This window comes from Polypterus senegalus, chromosome 5 (assembly GCF_016835505.1).
Source record: "Polypterus senegalus isolate Bchr_013 chromosome 5, ASM1683550v1, whole genome shotgun sequence".
NCBI lineage: Eukaryota > Metazoa > Chordata > Cladistia > Polypteriformes > Polypteridae > Polypterus > Polypterus senegalus.
The window spans coordinates 157,496,260-157,511,506 of record NC_053158.1 but is presented as its reverse complement, the minus strand read 5'-3'; the positions used below and the strand labels follow the sequence as shown (position 1 = coordinate 157,511,506).

Below are 15,247 nucleotides of genomic sequence, written 5' to 3'. Positions count from 1 at the left end.
TCGCGAATAAAGTATTCGACGAAGGCATGACAAACGGCAGCGGGAGCGTGTCCATAAACTTAATTTAAACTTACGGTTTACACCGTGCTTTGTTTCTGCAGTAGCTGCACTTATGAATAAGCTTGTATGCATTTTTCTTCAGCGTTCTTTGGAGCTTTTCCTTGTTTTCTACGTACTGGCGTTCACAGTCAGTTCACATGACTACGTGGGAGGCGTGATGATGTGACACGCAACTCCGCCACCCACAGCCATCAAGCTAAAGTCCATTACTGTATATGGAAAAAAACTGGTTCCAGTTATGACCATTACACGTAGAATTTCGAAATGAAACCTGCCCAACTTTTGTAAGTAAGCTGTAAGGAATGAGCCTGCCAAATTTCAGCCTTCAGCCTGAGTGAGTGAGTCAGTCAGTGAGGGCTTTGCCTTTTATTAGTATAGATAATCATAAACGCTAAAAGCGCTATATGTTGTAGTGTTTTAGTTAAGCTGTTAGTTCATTGTTAAGTGAAGGGCGACAAGAGCCTCTGTAGACTGGGAGATTGTCTAGGATTGTCCATTTTTAAAAGAAGGCTGAAAGGCCTCAGGAATCCTGAGCAAATCTAGGTAAGGTAATAGAGCAGATGCTACATCTGGTATTTGAATGTCACTAGCAGGAAGGTCAATGCAGATTTCATGCTGCCCTTGGAACTGTGGACCAACTGTTTTGTGAAGCTTATTACCAAAATGCAGCAACAGTCTGGGTGTGCTGCCTCTGCATTCCAATTAGTCCCTAAATTAGCAAAACAAAAAAAATCATTCTTAGATTTCAGGTTTTCCAATACCTCTGGTGTTATTCCCTTGGGCAGGAGTAGCAGCTTGGCAATATGATAATGTTGCCGCGTTCTCTATTAGGATAACTAGAAAAGATTCAGAATAGAGGAGGGTCAGTTAAAGTTTACAATGATTGCCACACTTATATATTTATGCACATCACCATCGAACAGAGTTTCAATATGAATTGCAAATCGGTAACCACAGTCATGGTATGGTAGACTTAAACAATGAGTATTCAGCTTGAATTTAAATATCTCTTAAACAAGTAGGCAGATCACTTCACATCTTTGTGGTCCTGTAGGTAAATACTCAATTCGAAAGATATAATCCCTCCAGCATGTCCTGGAACTGTCCCTAAAATGTCTCTTAGTAGGCCATATCTTGAATACATTCTGGTGGAGGAAGCATTCTAAATACATTGCAAAAACATCTCATCTGTCTACTATTTGCCCTGAAGAACAGCAGTTCAACTCCAAAAGACATCCTGTATTGTTTGGCTCCTCACCCTGTTATGGAGTGTACCAATGTGTAGAAGCCTTATTTTGGCTGCTAGTACTTATGATCTTGCAATCATAAGTGAGAATGGGAGTATCATAATCACCTATTTCCTCCCTCATCAAGACCCTCAGGTTTTTGCAGTGTTAAACCCTTACCTGAAGAAAGCAAAACGCTCTTTTCCAGAAGAGGACATGGGCCAGAAATTTGGAGATTCTAATTTTCATTCAAAATCCATAACAGTCATCTACTGTTTCAGTGTGTGCTGGAGATATCTGTTTTTTTGAAGCCAAGCGGACAGCATCACCTTTAAACAGCAAAGCTGCAATCTGCAGGTTTTCAAACTGAGTACTTTCTAAGCTTTGACTGTGTCTTGATATCTTGTCCATGAAAAGTGTGAGAAAGTACTATTCCTTAGTAACTGAAACATATCCACTTATCCATATCTTTAATATCTTGAATTAAATATTCACAAGTCCAAAAGTTTAGAATTTGCCGATAGGTGCTACTATCTTTAATATGGCATCTCACACCACATCCACCACGTGACACCAACAGAAGTTAGTTGTTATTAATAACACAGTAAACCCTAACCCTAACCCTAATTTAAATCAAAGACACAAAATGGCAGTCCAAAAATAAGAAACAAAATAATGATCTCAGTCTCAGTAGCTAACCTCATTGCTGGAACATCCATCCATCCATTTTCCAACCCGCTGAATTCGAACACAGGGTCACGGGGGTCTGCTGGAGCCAATCTATTTAAACAACTGAAAACATGCCAACTTTCCAGCAGATCATTGGTCACCCCTATTTGTAACAGCTAATAACGTGCTGTCAAATAGAGCTAGGACTGTATGAAGGGTTAACATTTAGGGTGCATTCAGCTGCAGTCTGTTTTTTTTTTTTATTCAGTTTTAGTATATAAAACAAGAGACATTTGAAAGATGAGTCTTTCTTCTGTTTGTGAGGTTCAGAACATGCATGTTAATTACTCCTTGTCGCTGCACTGTGTGCATTGTACTTCCAGATGAGCACTTATTAGCTATCATCACTCATTTACACTCAACCCACCACTGTTTGATTTTTGTCAGAGCAAGTTGCAGACTAGTTGGACTAAGATGCTAGGTATATTAAGTAATCTTCTTCACTGGACACTAACAACTGCCTCAGACTCCCTACGTTTATGTAAATAAAGGCTACTACTGAAAGTCGCTGAAAAAAATTACATAACGGGACATAGCTTTAAGTTAATTACCCACAACCCTCAGTAAGTAAAAAGAGTGGGTGTGAAAATAGACATGAGGAGTTTATGCTTTGTAAGTCTTGCAACATGTAATGAAAATAGCTAACAAAAATAGCTTATTATATGTTTTAATTGATAAGTTAATAATTTAAATAAAAGTTGTTTATTGTAAAATTTACTTTTTAGTTGTATATTTAACCATGGCAAGAAGAATACTACATTTTTAAACACTTGCCATGAAATTAGTCTCCCAATTAGTTTCCTTAATGTTAGTCACTTTTTCTTGAAAAGCAATCTATTTGAAATTAGAAAAAAAATTGTCACAGCCTTAAACAATAACATATCTATGTGGAATTATTGGTACATTGTGTAATTTTTTGTTAGGTAATAATAAATTACAAATATATAAAAAATTTTAACAAGAATATGGTTGCAGTTACATTATTAGATTGTAAAATGTAGCCCTTTAAGTGTTTCCACTAGAATTTACATAAACAACATACACATTAACATATACCTGAGATAGTAAGGGATCATTTTTATTTTACTTGAAATGTTGTGTCATCTAAATGCCATAAGAGATAAGCAGCAGTTCATATTTTAATTATCTGCAGGAATAAAGGCAGAGATAGTGCTTGTCTGAGGGCCTTTTTCATGCCTATTACATTCTCTGATGTTGGTAAGTTTGATGGAAATTTTATTTGTTGTTTATATAATATTGAGGAAAAAAAGTATTGTTAAAGATATTAATGGTATTAATTTCAAACTAATTTTAAAAAGCATAAGTTTTTACTTGTATATAGTGTTGATGCATAAAACCAAAAACTGTCATTTCTTTCTTTCTAAGCCTTTTTTACATATTCATTTATCTTAGATAAGTGATTTATTACTATTGTTTTAAACTGCATGACACACAAACAAAGCTGATAGTTTCAGTTGTTAAGATGCTCCAGTTAACATACAAAAACACAATAGAAATGAATAGAACCAATATTTGAGTTTAACTCATCCTTGTAACTATGAGAAAAGTCGAAGTTTTATGCCCATGTCATTTATTACTGGTTAAGATATACTGGTAAAGACAGCCTGACTTATTTATTCAGTCTGGCATATTCAGTATGTAAATAAAACAGAAAATGAGAGTATTTAAGAGGTGTTATAAATAGATGAAAGTAAGTAGTATTGGCGTTTACATAAACAGGTCTTATAACGTATAGTGAGATCAAAGGCAAGAATCATGACTTGTGCATACTTTGTAACTAATTGCATGACACATTACATATTTTGAATCTTCTGTGTCTAATCCTATTTTTTTTTTTTAAATTTAACTTTAGACATCTTATTTAATGCATTAATGCTATTCCGTTGGTGTTGTTACTCACATTTCTTTGAAATTCTGTTTCACAGGCTTGAAAAGTTCTTATCCCAAAATTAGGTTGTCAGCAGTTTATTCTGGACATTAAGCTTACCTTACAGAATTCCAGTATTTTGCTCATTTTCATAAGCTTTATCCCCACGTAATAATTCCAAGATCTCTGAGTAGAATGTCTCTACTTTCCATTTTTAAGCTTTAAGCCATCATCTCTGTTAAACTGCTTCAAAAAACTGTGATCAAGACCTTTTTTTGGTTGTAGATGAGTTTCTGTACTTCTCTGTGCAATTAATATGACATTAACTGTATTATTTATAACCTTCAAGTTCATATTATTATTTAAAAAATAAACAATTCAGCTGTTATCAGGAACTGGCCAAATGTTGTGCTGCACAATTCTCATTCTACTTACAAAAATGAAGCATTACTCAAGCAGAGGGTGGAATAATATATTATTTCAAATGGTTTTTAACAAAGAATGTATGCAAATATGACCCTAGTATGCAAATAGAGGATACATGATTTGTAAAGGCACCACAGCTTGTTGTAATATGTCCTTCTTTATTTGTAGAAAGAAAATACAAGTTTGGGTAGAAAATGGAAAAGGAAATGGAGAGGTTTTGTCAGTTTTATTTTATGTGTTACAATACAGAAGATAAAGCTACAAAAATCACATACACGTAGAAACTTATTAAATGTGCAAGCTATTTAGACTGCTGTCACGCATGACAGCACAGGACACGAATTAACATTCACCACTGTGCTTTCCTTCTTTTTAAACGAACTGTATTTGGCAAATGGGAAATTTGGAAGTCAATAAATATACAAAAAGATATAAGTAATGGAGACAATTCTAGAAATGTTTTAACAAATACAATACAAATTTACATATGTAATTTAATTAAAGCAGCATTTATTTATTTACATTTCACAGTCAGTATATTTCTAAATGCATACATAAAAAACAATCAGATTTAAAGATATCTGTATAAAGTGTTTATGAAACAATATAATTCTAGGAAGCATAGTAAGTAGCACTGTTGTCTCCTGGATCCACTGGATATTGTCTGTGTAGGGTTTGCAGTTTCTCCCTGTATCCACATGGATTTTCCTCCAGATACTTCCACTCCCAAAGACATGGTGGTTGGTTAGGTTAACTGGTGTCTCTAATTTGGCCCCTTTGTGGTTTTGTGCATCAACAAGCCATGTAATGGAATTTGGCCCTGCTCATGACTGTTTCCTGAATTGTGCCAAGTGCTGTCAGAGAAGGTTATGGATCCTGCACCCCTAAACTGAGTTTTTTTTGTAAAAAAAAATGCAAAAAATATATTGTAAAATTACATGAAGAACACAGATAAGGAGTTGGAGTGCCATCTTAGTAAACCCATATAACTGACACATGTGGACGCTGAACTCAAAAACAACGAGAGACAACAACACCAATTTAAAATAAAAAGCAATTTCTTTATTCTTTATTCTTGATGAGTTAAAGAGACTGAGAGACTGCCCCTCCACCCCCCACTCCCAGCAGAGTGCAACTGATTGAGGACGAGACAGATTGCTTAAAAGGAAAAAAATCCTCCCTTTTATTACCTAGCTTATTCATTAGACAAAAAGAAAAAAAACATGGCAGTTTCTTTTGAGGTCATACCTAGATTGCTGTAAGTTACGGTTACATCCTGATATATTACATACAGAAGTATACCAAAATTAAGAGTTATCAGGCAATACGCCCTTCTCAGTATACACACACATGTTTTTGCCAGGAAAATTCTGGTTTCAACTTTAGTATTACTTTGACTTTGTGTTTAGCATATCCCTTTAATCACATAATCAGTGGGGTGGGGATCGATCTGTTCTTAACTTAATTTTTCTCTTTGTAAAAACTTGATTGCTTTGTATGGATTGTAATAAAATTAATAAAAATAAATAAAATAAAATAATCACATAATCAGTTTATTTTCTTATTGTGTTCTGACCTTGGAGATCTCTACATAACATCCTTAAACTGTCTGACACTTGATTTCAAATAATCCTTCAAGACTTATATCGTAAAATCTATATTATCATGATGAGCAGGTAGAGTAGAAATAACATTGTAAAATCTAGGCTCATTTTTGGACAGCAGTTCAGATTCTTTCAGGAAAGCTATGTCAACTTTCTTGTGCAGGTAATTATGGAGATTTTCCCTTAATATTCTGTCCCTGGCTCCAAACGTTCAAAGATACTGATATATAACTCATAAAGCTGGAAGGAAAAGGACAAAAAGCAAGAATGCAGGATATAAATGGTAAAAAGACATGGTCTGTGGTACAACAGTGGTGCCAGGAACTACAACCTCCAGCAATTCAGGTTATCTGAATAGTTTTTAGGGCTCACCAACTCAATTCCCAACAACCATATAAACAATCAGTAATGCATAAATCCTCCTCCTAACTCTCACAACTGAGTCTGCATGCAGCAATCCCAGATAGATAGATAGATAGATAGATAGATAGATAGATACTTTATTAATCCCCAAGGGAAAATTCACATACTCCAGCAGCAGCATACTTATAAAAAACAATATTAATTAAAGAGCAATAAAAGCGCAGTGCAAGGTAAAAAATCCAAGGTGGAGAGTGTGAGGCAAGTATAACAGTCTATAGTCTTGTGTAGTGTTAATGTTTTAGGTGGAATTGAAGAGTCGCATAGTGTGGTGGAGGAACGATCTCCTCAGTCTGTCAGTGGAGCAGGACAGTGACAGCAAGAATTATTATTATTATTATCTGTTGCTGAAGCTGCTTCTCTGTCTGGAGATAATACTACTGTATTCAGTGGATGCATTGGATTCTTCATGATTGACAGGAGCCTGCTCAGCACCCGTCACTCTGCCACAGATGTGAAACTGTGCAGCTCTGTGCCTAAAATAGAGCCTCCCTTCCTCACCAGTTTGTGCAGGCGTGAGGCATCCCTCTTCTTTATGCTTCCTCCCCAGCACACCACCGCGTAGAAGAGAGCGCTTGTCACAACCATCTGATAGAACATCCGCAGCATCTTATTGCAGATATTGAAGGACGCCAGTCTTCTAAGGAAGTATAGTTGGCTCTGTCCTTTCTTATACAGAGCATCAGTATTGGCAGTCCAGTCCAATTTATCATCCAGCTCTGCACTCCTAGGTATATATAGGTCTGCACCCTCTGCACACAGTCACCTCTGGTAATCACAGGGTCCAGGAGGTGCCTGGTCCTCCTAAAATCCACTACCAGCTCCTTGGTTTTGCCGGTGTTCAGGTGTAGGTGCTTTGAGTCGCACCATTTAACAAAGTCCTTGATTCGGTTCCTATACTCCTCTTCCTGCCCACTTCTGATGCAGCCCACGATAACAGTGCCATCAGCGAACTTTTGCATGTGGCATGAGTCCAAGTTGTATTGGAAGTCCGATGTTAACACTACACAAGATTATAGACTGTTATACCTGCCTCACACTCTTCACCTTGCATTTTTTAATTTGCACTGAGCATTTATTGCTCTTTAATTAATATTGTTTTTATCAGTATGCTGCTGCTGGAGTATGTGAATTTCCCCTTGGGATTAATAAAGTATCTATCTATCTATAGTATCTATCTATATAAGCTGAACAGGACCAGAGAAAGCACAGTCACCTGCTGCGCTCCTGTGCTGCTGACCACAATATCAGACCTGCAGTTCCCAAGAGGCACATACTTAGGTCTGTCTGTAAGATAGTCCACGATCCATGCCACCAGGTATGAATCTACTGCCATGTCTGTCAGCTTGTCCCTAAGGAGCAGAGGTTGGATGGTGTTGAAGGTGCTGGAGAAGTCCAGAAACATAAATCTTACCGCACCACTGCCTCTGTCCAATTGGGAGAGGGATCGGTGTAGCATATAGATGATTGTATCCTCTGCTCCCACCTTCTCCTGGTATGAGAACTGCAGAGGGTCGAGGGCGTGGCGGACCTGTGGTCTCAGATGGTGAAGCAGCAGTCGTCCCGTGGTCTTCATCACATGTGACGTCAGAGTGACAGGCCGGAAGTCATTCAGCTCACCAGGACGTGATACCTTTGGGAATGGGGTGATGCAAGATGTTTTCCAAAGCCTTGGGACTCTCCCCTGTTCCAGGCTCAGGTTGAAGATGCGCTGTAGAGGACTCCCCAGCTCCAATGCACAGGCCTTCAGCAGTCATGGTGATACTCCATCTGGACCCACTGCTTTTCTGGCACAAAGTCTTCTCAGCTCTCTGCTTACCTGGGCTGCTGTAATTGTGGGTGGGAGGAAATTATCTCCTATGCTGGTATCAGCAGAAGGATGGGTGGAGGATGCAGTACTCAGGTTTGCTCTCTCCTCATCTCTCTCGATGTTGGCACCCCATTACCGAGCTGCAGCCAGTGATGATCTTCATCCCATTTCACACAGCCTGCACTGCCTTAGGGGACCACTTCCTGAATGAGCGTGTGGTTGTAGGTAGCTCCCTCACTCTTGGTTTGTAGTGAGGCTGAAGCAGAACCAGGTTATGATCTGCTTTCCCAAGCGCAGGCATCGGGGTGGCGCTGTATGCGTCGTTAATGTTTGCATACAGTAGGTCAATAGTCCTATTTCCCCGGGTGTTACAATCCACATACAGGTAATGTTTTGTCCCGCGTCACATGGTTAAAATCTCCAGAGATTAGCACAAGTGCCTTGACGTGCTGTGTTTGTAGTTTAGCAACAGCAGCATGGATGATGTCACCTGCTATCTCCATGTCCGCTCAAGGAGGGATGTAAACAATAACAACAATGACGAGTCCAAACTCACTGAGCATGTAGTAGTGATGCAGACTTACGGGCAACAGTTCGATGTCCCTGCAACAAGTGGAGATTTTGACATTTACATGTCCAGGGTTGCACCACCTTGTGTTCACATAGAGAGCGAGTCCTCCTCCTTTCTGCTTCCCGCAGGTATTTGCACCTCTGTCCGCTCTAACTGTGCTAAACCCGGGTAGCTCCACGTTAGTATCTGGGATGCTAGTTGTTAGCCACATTTCACAAAAACACAACAAACTACATTCTCTGTAGGGAAATTTAAAGGGTACTATAAATGCACTATTTATTCTTGAACTTGTAGACACAGTCCTTGGAGTCTTTCAAAACAAAAGTCAAATTTAATTAATTTTCAGTGGCATTTAAGTCCACTTATTACTTCCTGAAATTAAACAATTCAAATGCTCCATTTTTAGAGCGGTCTCCCTGCAGAGGAGTGGGGTCACAAGTGCCATGAAATGTCTGCAGGACACAAGAACCACAGGTGGGAAAGAACTGTTGTCATTAGTCAAATTATCATTTATAAAGGTTTTTTTGTTACTGCAAGATATAACACTTGTGCACGACTGCAGCAGATCAAGCATTTCCCCGACTACTGTCTGCATGAAAGTGTGTTTCCTCTGTACCTAAACTGGATCTAGAGAACAAAAGCTTACCCAGACTTGTCACAATATACTGTGAAACCTGCAAGCATGGTGAGTGTATTAGAGGTCTGCTTTAGAAATGCAAGGTGTATGCTCCGGGTGTGGCTGAAGTGCTGCAGTCCAAGGCTCTATAATCATTCTTTGGCGCCCCCTGGTGATGGCCACGGGCTCCAACGGGGTTGAGTTTCTAAGCTGTGATCCTGTGGCCCCAATGCAGACCAGGGCGGCTGTCCTCTTGTGGCTTTGGGGAAGTATTGTCCCTCTTCCTGTCCTTCCTCCTTCCAGGTGTCCTGGCTGGGCAAGATCTCCAGCCATCCACCACTATATATATATATATATATATATATATATATATACCAGTAACGGCACAATAGACTTGACTTGAGCATTCATAGTTTTCATAATCTTTCTCTGTACGTATAGCATTCGTTTGCTCAGAGGTTGATGTGCTTGCTGCTTCTGGAGCAGCTCCACCCTAGCGGCCCGCTTCTTCTCTTCTTTTGTTGGCATCTTTTTGCATTAAAAGTGATTAAATCAGTGTTTGTGTTGCAATTACTTTTACATTTTCCTTAATTTTTCACTTAAGCTGCTACTTAAGTCTTCAATCTGCCTCAAGAATGATTTAAGATATGAAGAGGTAGGGGAAGTGACGGCGAAGGTAGTAGGGATGAGAACGGCGCCTGTATGCATGTACTTCCCTGCTGTCCTCTGCCATGAGTTGATTCTACAATAAAATAAAATAAAAATAAAAAGAGGAATAACCTTGGAGGTCAATCATCATCCTGAAGCCGATAGTAGATTCCACGTAGTATATGTGTACCAAATTTCAGGTCAAGCTACAGGTGATATAAAATCGTGGACGGTCACGGTAGCGTATTATATAAGAAGATATATATGTGTGAGTGTGTTTACATCAAATTCTGTTACAACAAAGTGCCAGGGACATAAAACATATTTTGTTATAATGAAAAATTCATAGTAATGAGATTCTGTATTTGTCGCTATAGTGCATTTTTTAAGTTGCGTCCAGGCGTTTGCATAATTTCAAATGCTTCTTTCACGTTAATTAAGCAGGTCATACGTTAGACTTAGTGATTACTAAAGGACTTAAAGTTGATATAAAGCAGGTCATTGATATTGGTCTATCAGACCATTTTCTTCTACTTTTTAATATAGAAATAATGATAAAAAACACCCATGAGAAGCATATTGTTAAAAAAACGCTTCTTTGACTCATCAGCAGCTTTAAAACTTACAAACATTCTAAGCAATCAGTCCGTTTATAGTGCCAACTATAATAGCGAGGATAATGTAAATAGTAAGGTGGAAAGATTTAATACTAAAGTGAGAGCTGCTGTTGACATAGTTGCACCTGAAAAGACAGTTAAAAATCTTCTAGCATTATTATACCATGGAAGACCCAAAGAGTGTCTGATTTAAAGAGTACATGCCATAGAGCTGAGCGTAAATGGAGGAAGACTAAACTAACTATCCACTATGAAATATTAAAAGTTAAAATAACAGAATACAATAACACTGTCCATCTTGAGAGGTGCTGCTATTTCCCTAAGATTATAAATAACAATGCTAGTAATCCCAGAGTCTTATTTTCTACAATTGATCGTCTGCTAAACACAGGTAACTCAAAGGAATGCCTCCTAAGTACTTCCAGTAAAACCTGTGAGGCTATTGCTGTATTTTTCAATCAAAAAATTAATGATATTAGAAATAACATCTCCCCACCACTAAGGTTCCTCCTAAACCCCAGCATTCTGTTATAAACAAATTAAACTCTTTCACTGGGATAGATTTACCTGATTTACAAAAAATAATATCTCAATTAAAACCCTCCACATGCGTCCTTGACCCAATACCAACAAATTTTTCAAAGAAGTATCGGGCGTGCTAATTGATAATGTTCTTGACATAGTAAATTCGTCATTAGATACGGGGGTCTTCCCAGACTGTCTTAAGACTGCTGTAGTTAAACCCCTACTTAAGAAACATAATCTTGACCCTTTGGCTCTTGAAAATTTTAGACCCATCTCTAACCTGCCTTTCTTAAGTAAAGTTCTGGAGAAGGCAGTCATTATGCAGTTAAATGACCACCTAAATAAACATGCTATTCTTGATAAATTTCAGTCAGGTTATAGAACAAATCACAGCACAGAAACTGCACTCATTAAGTAGTAAATGATTTGCGGATGAATGCAGACAGAGGCCATTTATCTGTTCTCATCCTCTTAGATCTGAGTGCTGCATTTGACACCATTGATCATAATATTCTTAGAAATCGCCTTAGTCAATGGGTGGGCCTCTCTGGCAGTGTCTTAAATTGGTTTGAATCCTACCTGACAGGGAGAAAATTCTTTGTTAGTTGTGGTAATTACAACTCAAAGACACATGATATCCAATATGGTGTTCCACAAGGCTCTATCCTGGGTCCGCTGCTCTTCTCAATCTACATGCTTCCGTTAGGTCAGATTATCTCAGGGCACAACGTGAGCTACCACAGCTATGCTGATGACACACAGCTGTACTTATCAATAGCACCTGATGACCCGATTCTCTTGATTCACTAACACAATGTCTGACTTGTATCTCAGAATGGATGAATAGTAACTTTCTCAAGTTAAATAAAGAGAAAACTGAAATCTTAGTGATTGGCAATAATGGATACAATGAGGCTATTAGAAATAAACTGGATACATTAGGATTAAAAGTCAAGACGGAGGTAAAAAGCTTAGGGGTAATTGTTGACTGTAATCTGAATTTTAAATCGCATATTAATCAGATCACTAGGACAGCATTTTTCACTTAAGAAACATATAGTAAAGTTAGACCTCTTATATCACTGAAAGATGCTGAGAAATTAGTTCACGTTTGTTTTCAGTCGACTAGATTACTGTAACGCACTCCTCTCAGGACTACCCAAAAAAGACATAAATCGTTTGCAACTAGTGCAGAATGCAGCTGCTAGAATCCTAACTAGGAAAAGAAAATCGAGCACATTCTCCAGTTTTGATGTCACTACACTGGTTACCTGTGTCATTCAGGATTGACTTTAAAATTCTGCTTATGGTTTATAAAGCCTTAAATAATCTGCCCCATCTTATATATCGGAATGTCTGACACCTTATATTCCAAATCGTAACCTCAGATCCTCAAATGAGTGTCTCCTTAGAATTCCAAGAACAAAACTTAAAAGTGGTGAGGCGGCCTTCTGCTGTTATGCACCTAAAATCTGGAATAGCCTGCCAATAGGAATTCGCCAGGCTAATACAGTAGAGCACTTTAAAACACTGCTGAAAACACATTACTTTAACATGGCCTTTTATAACTTCACTTTAACTTAATCCTGATACTCTGTATGTTCAATTCATCATAATAACTATTCATGCTGGCTCTAAAATTCGTACTGACCCCTACTCTCTCTTCTGTTTCTTTTTCTGGTTTATTTGTGGTGGTGGCCTGCGCCACCACCACCTACTCAAAGCATCATGATGCTCCAACAATGATGGATGGATTAAAAGCCAGAAGTCTACGTGACCATCATCATCAAGTCCTTCCGTGAGAACCCTAAATCCAAAGAGGACTGTTTCATTTATGTTAGGTAGAATGCCCAGAGGGAACTGGGCAGTCTAATGGTCTGGAATCCCTACAGATTTTATTTTTTCTCCAGCCGTCTGGAGTTTTTTTGTTTTTCTTTCCACCTTGGCCATCGGACCTTACTCTTATTCTATGTTAATTAATGTTGACTTATTTTATTTTTCTTACTGTGTCTTTTATTTTTCTATTCTTCATTATATAAAGCACTTTGAGCTACTTTTTGTATGAAAATGTGCTATATAAATAAATGTTGTTGTAATTTTCATCTCCTCCTGTCTACAAGTTATATTGATGAAAATTTGTCTTAGTATTTCCTTGCGATAATACAGTTTCAGGGTGTGAATGATGCCCAAATGCAATGAATAAAGCACTGCCATGCAACTGGGTGGGAGGAACTCAACGTGAACATTATCTAAATGTGGAAGCATGCTGTGGGCAGCACAGTTATCAATCATAAGCAGAATCTTCCTTTTCTTATTCTTCATATCTTTGTCAAGTTGTTGCAGCCTGTTTCCCAAAATGTCTTCAGTCATCCAAGCTCACTGGTTTGTTTTTTATTCGCAGGGAAGAAATGTAATGTATTTAAAACACAGAGGATTGGTCGACTTGCCAATAATGAGAGGAATACCTTTGTGGCTGCCAGATGAACTGCAGCAAAGTAGGGCTGTCAACCTTTGTTTAGATTTTTTTCCTCTTCGGCATGGATCACCTTTGAGTGCTAAATTGCAATTCGGTAGCAGCTGGTAGAAGATTCCAGTCTCATCAGCATTGTAGATGCCTTCAGGTTCATAAGCTGAAATGATTTTCCTGACTTCACCTGCACACCATTCATTTGCTTTTTCAATTGAAACTGCAGATTCTTCTTCACGGATTGCTTTGGCTGCAATTCTAAAATGATCCCGAAAGCGAATTAGCAAACGCCATCTGGCAGTAGAATCTTCGTGGCCCAAGAAGATAGACAGTGACTTTGCTTTTTCTTGAATAAATGGCCCACTAACAGGAATGTTTCTTGAATGAACATCACTGAACCACATAACAACTGCTTTTCTGACATCTTCAAATGCAGCGGTTCACATACATTTGCTCTGAGGCCCTAGGTTTGCAACCCAAGATTTTTCTTCTATTTTTGACTTTCAAGAAATTTGGCAATGTCAGTGGCGAAATGCCAAATTCACTGGCAATGTACTTTTTTCTTTTTGCGGCAAAAATGTTGTTTTCTTTTTCTAATGTGAACTGTTATTGTATCTGCCATTTCTATAGGAGGGTGACAATGAGTTAAATTCCAATGGATGCTTTTCAAATGTTGACGAGCAATAAGCAAAAAGTATCATGGAACACCACAGAAAACAAACACAGGAAATAAACAGTATGAAGAAAGAGAATAATTTGCAATGTTTATGTTCGGGGATCGTTGTGCACAACTGAGCTGCGACCACAGAACTAACTGCTCTGTGGATGATTCATTACCACAAAGTGCGCAAAAGACCTTGAAATGCCCGAATGAAAGTATCCGCTGAATGTATTTCGTAGTAACAAGATTTTTATAGACTCTGTCTTATGAGAAAACTGTTGGGACCATAAAAATAATTATTTGTAATAAAAATTTAATTGTAACGATATTTGTTGTAATGGAATTTGACCTGTATATATATATATATGTATGTAGTCTTCATATAATTTATTTTTATAAGAATACTAGCAAAATACCCGCACTTTGCAGCGGAGAAGTAGTGTGTTAAAGAAGTTATGAAAAAAGAAGGTAACATTTTAAAAATAACACAACGTGATTGTCAATGTAAATGTCGTAGGCTTATTTTAGTATTGAGAATGATGAGTATGATTGTAAATGTTGTGTATGAGAAGTACACATTTTTAGGATGTAAGGATCTCTTTGTAAACAACGCTTGCAGTTCTGCCCTCAGGCTGTAAAATGTCTGCTGAGCTTACTCTTGAGCATGCAACGTACAGCTGGCCAAGTGAGAAGCAATCTTGTGTCGAGTCAATGCCGACCTTTTTTAGAGTCTGGCCCTGGGACTCATTTATTGTCATAGCGAAGCAAACCCTTACTGGAAATTGGAGGCGTTTGAACTGGAATGGGAGGTCAGAGAGTATGAGAGGGATGCAAGGAATAAATACAGTCTTCTCTGAGCCTGTTTCAGTGAAGACAGTTGCCTCAATGAGGTTCTTTTGCAGAGATTCGATCTAAAGCCTGGTGCCATTACAAAGTTGTGGTGGTTGTAAGTTTCGTAGTAAAGCGGTGGAGTAAATGA

At 38.2% G+C, this 15,247-nt stretch overlaps 1 pseudogene; it reads right to left on the bottom strand.

Annotated features, from left to right (window-relative positions):
* Nucleotides 1-623: 623 nt before the first annotated feature.
* LOC120529915 lies at nucleotides 624-14,168 on the bottom strand (annotated as a pseudogene).
* Nucleotides 14,169-15,247: the final 1,079 nt, after the last annotated feature.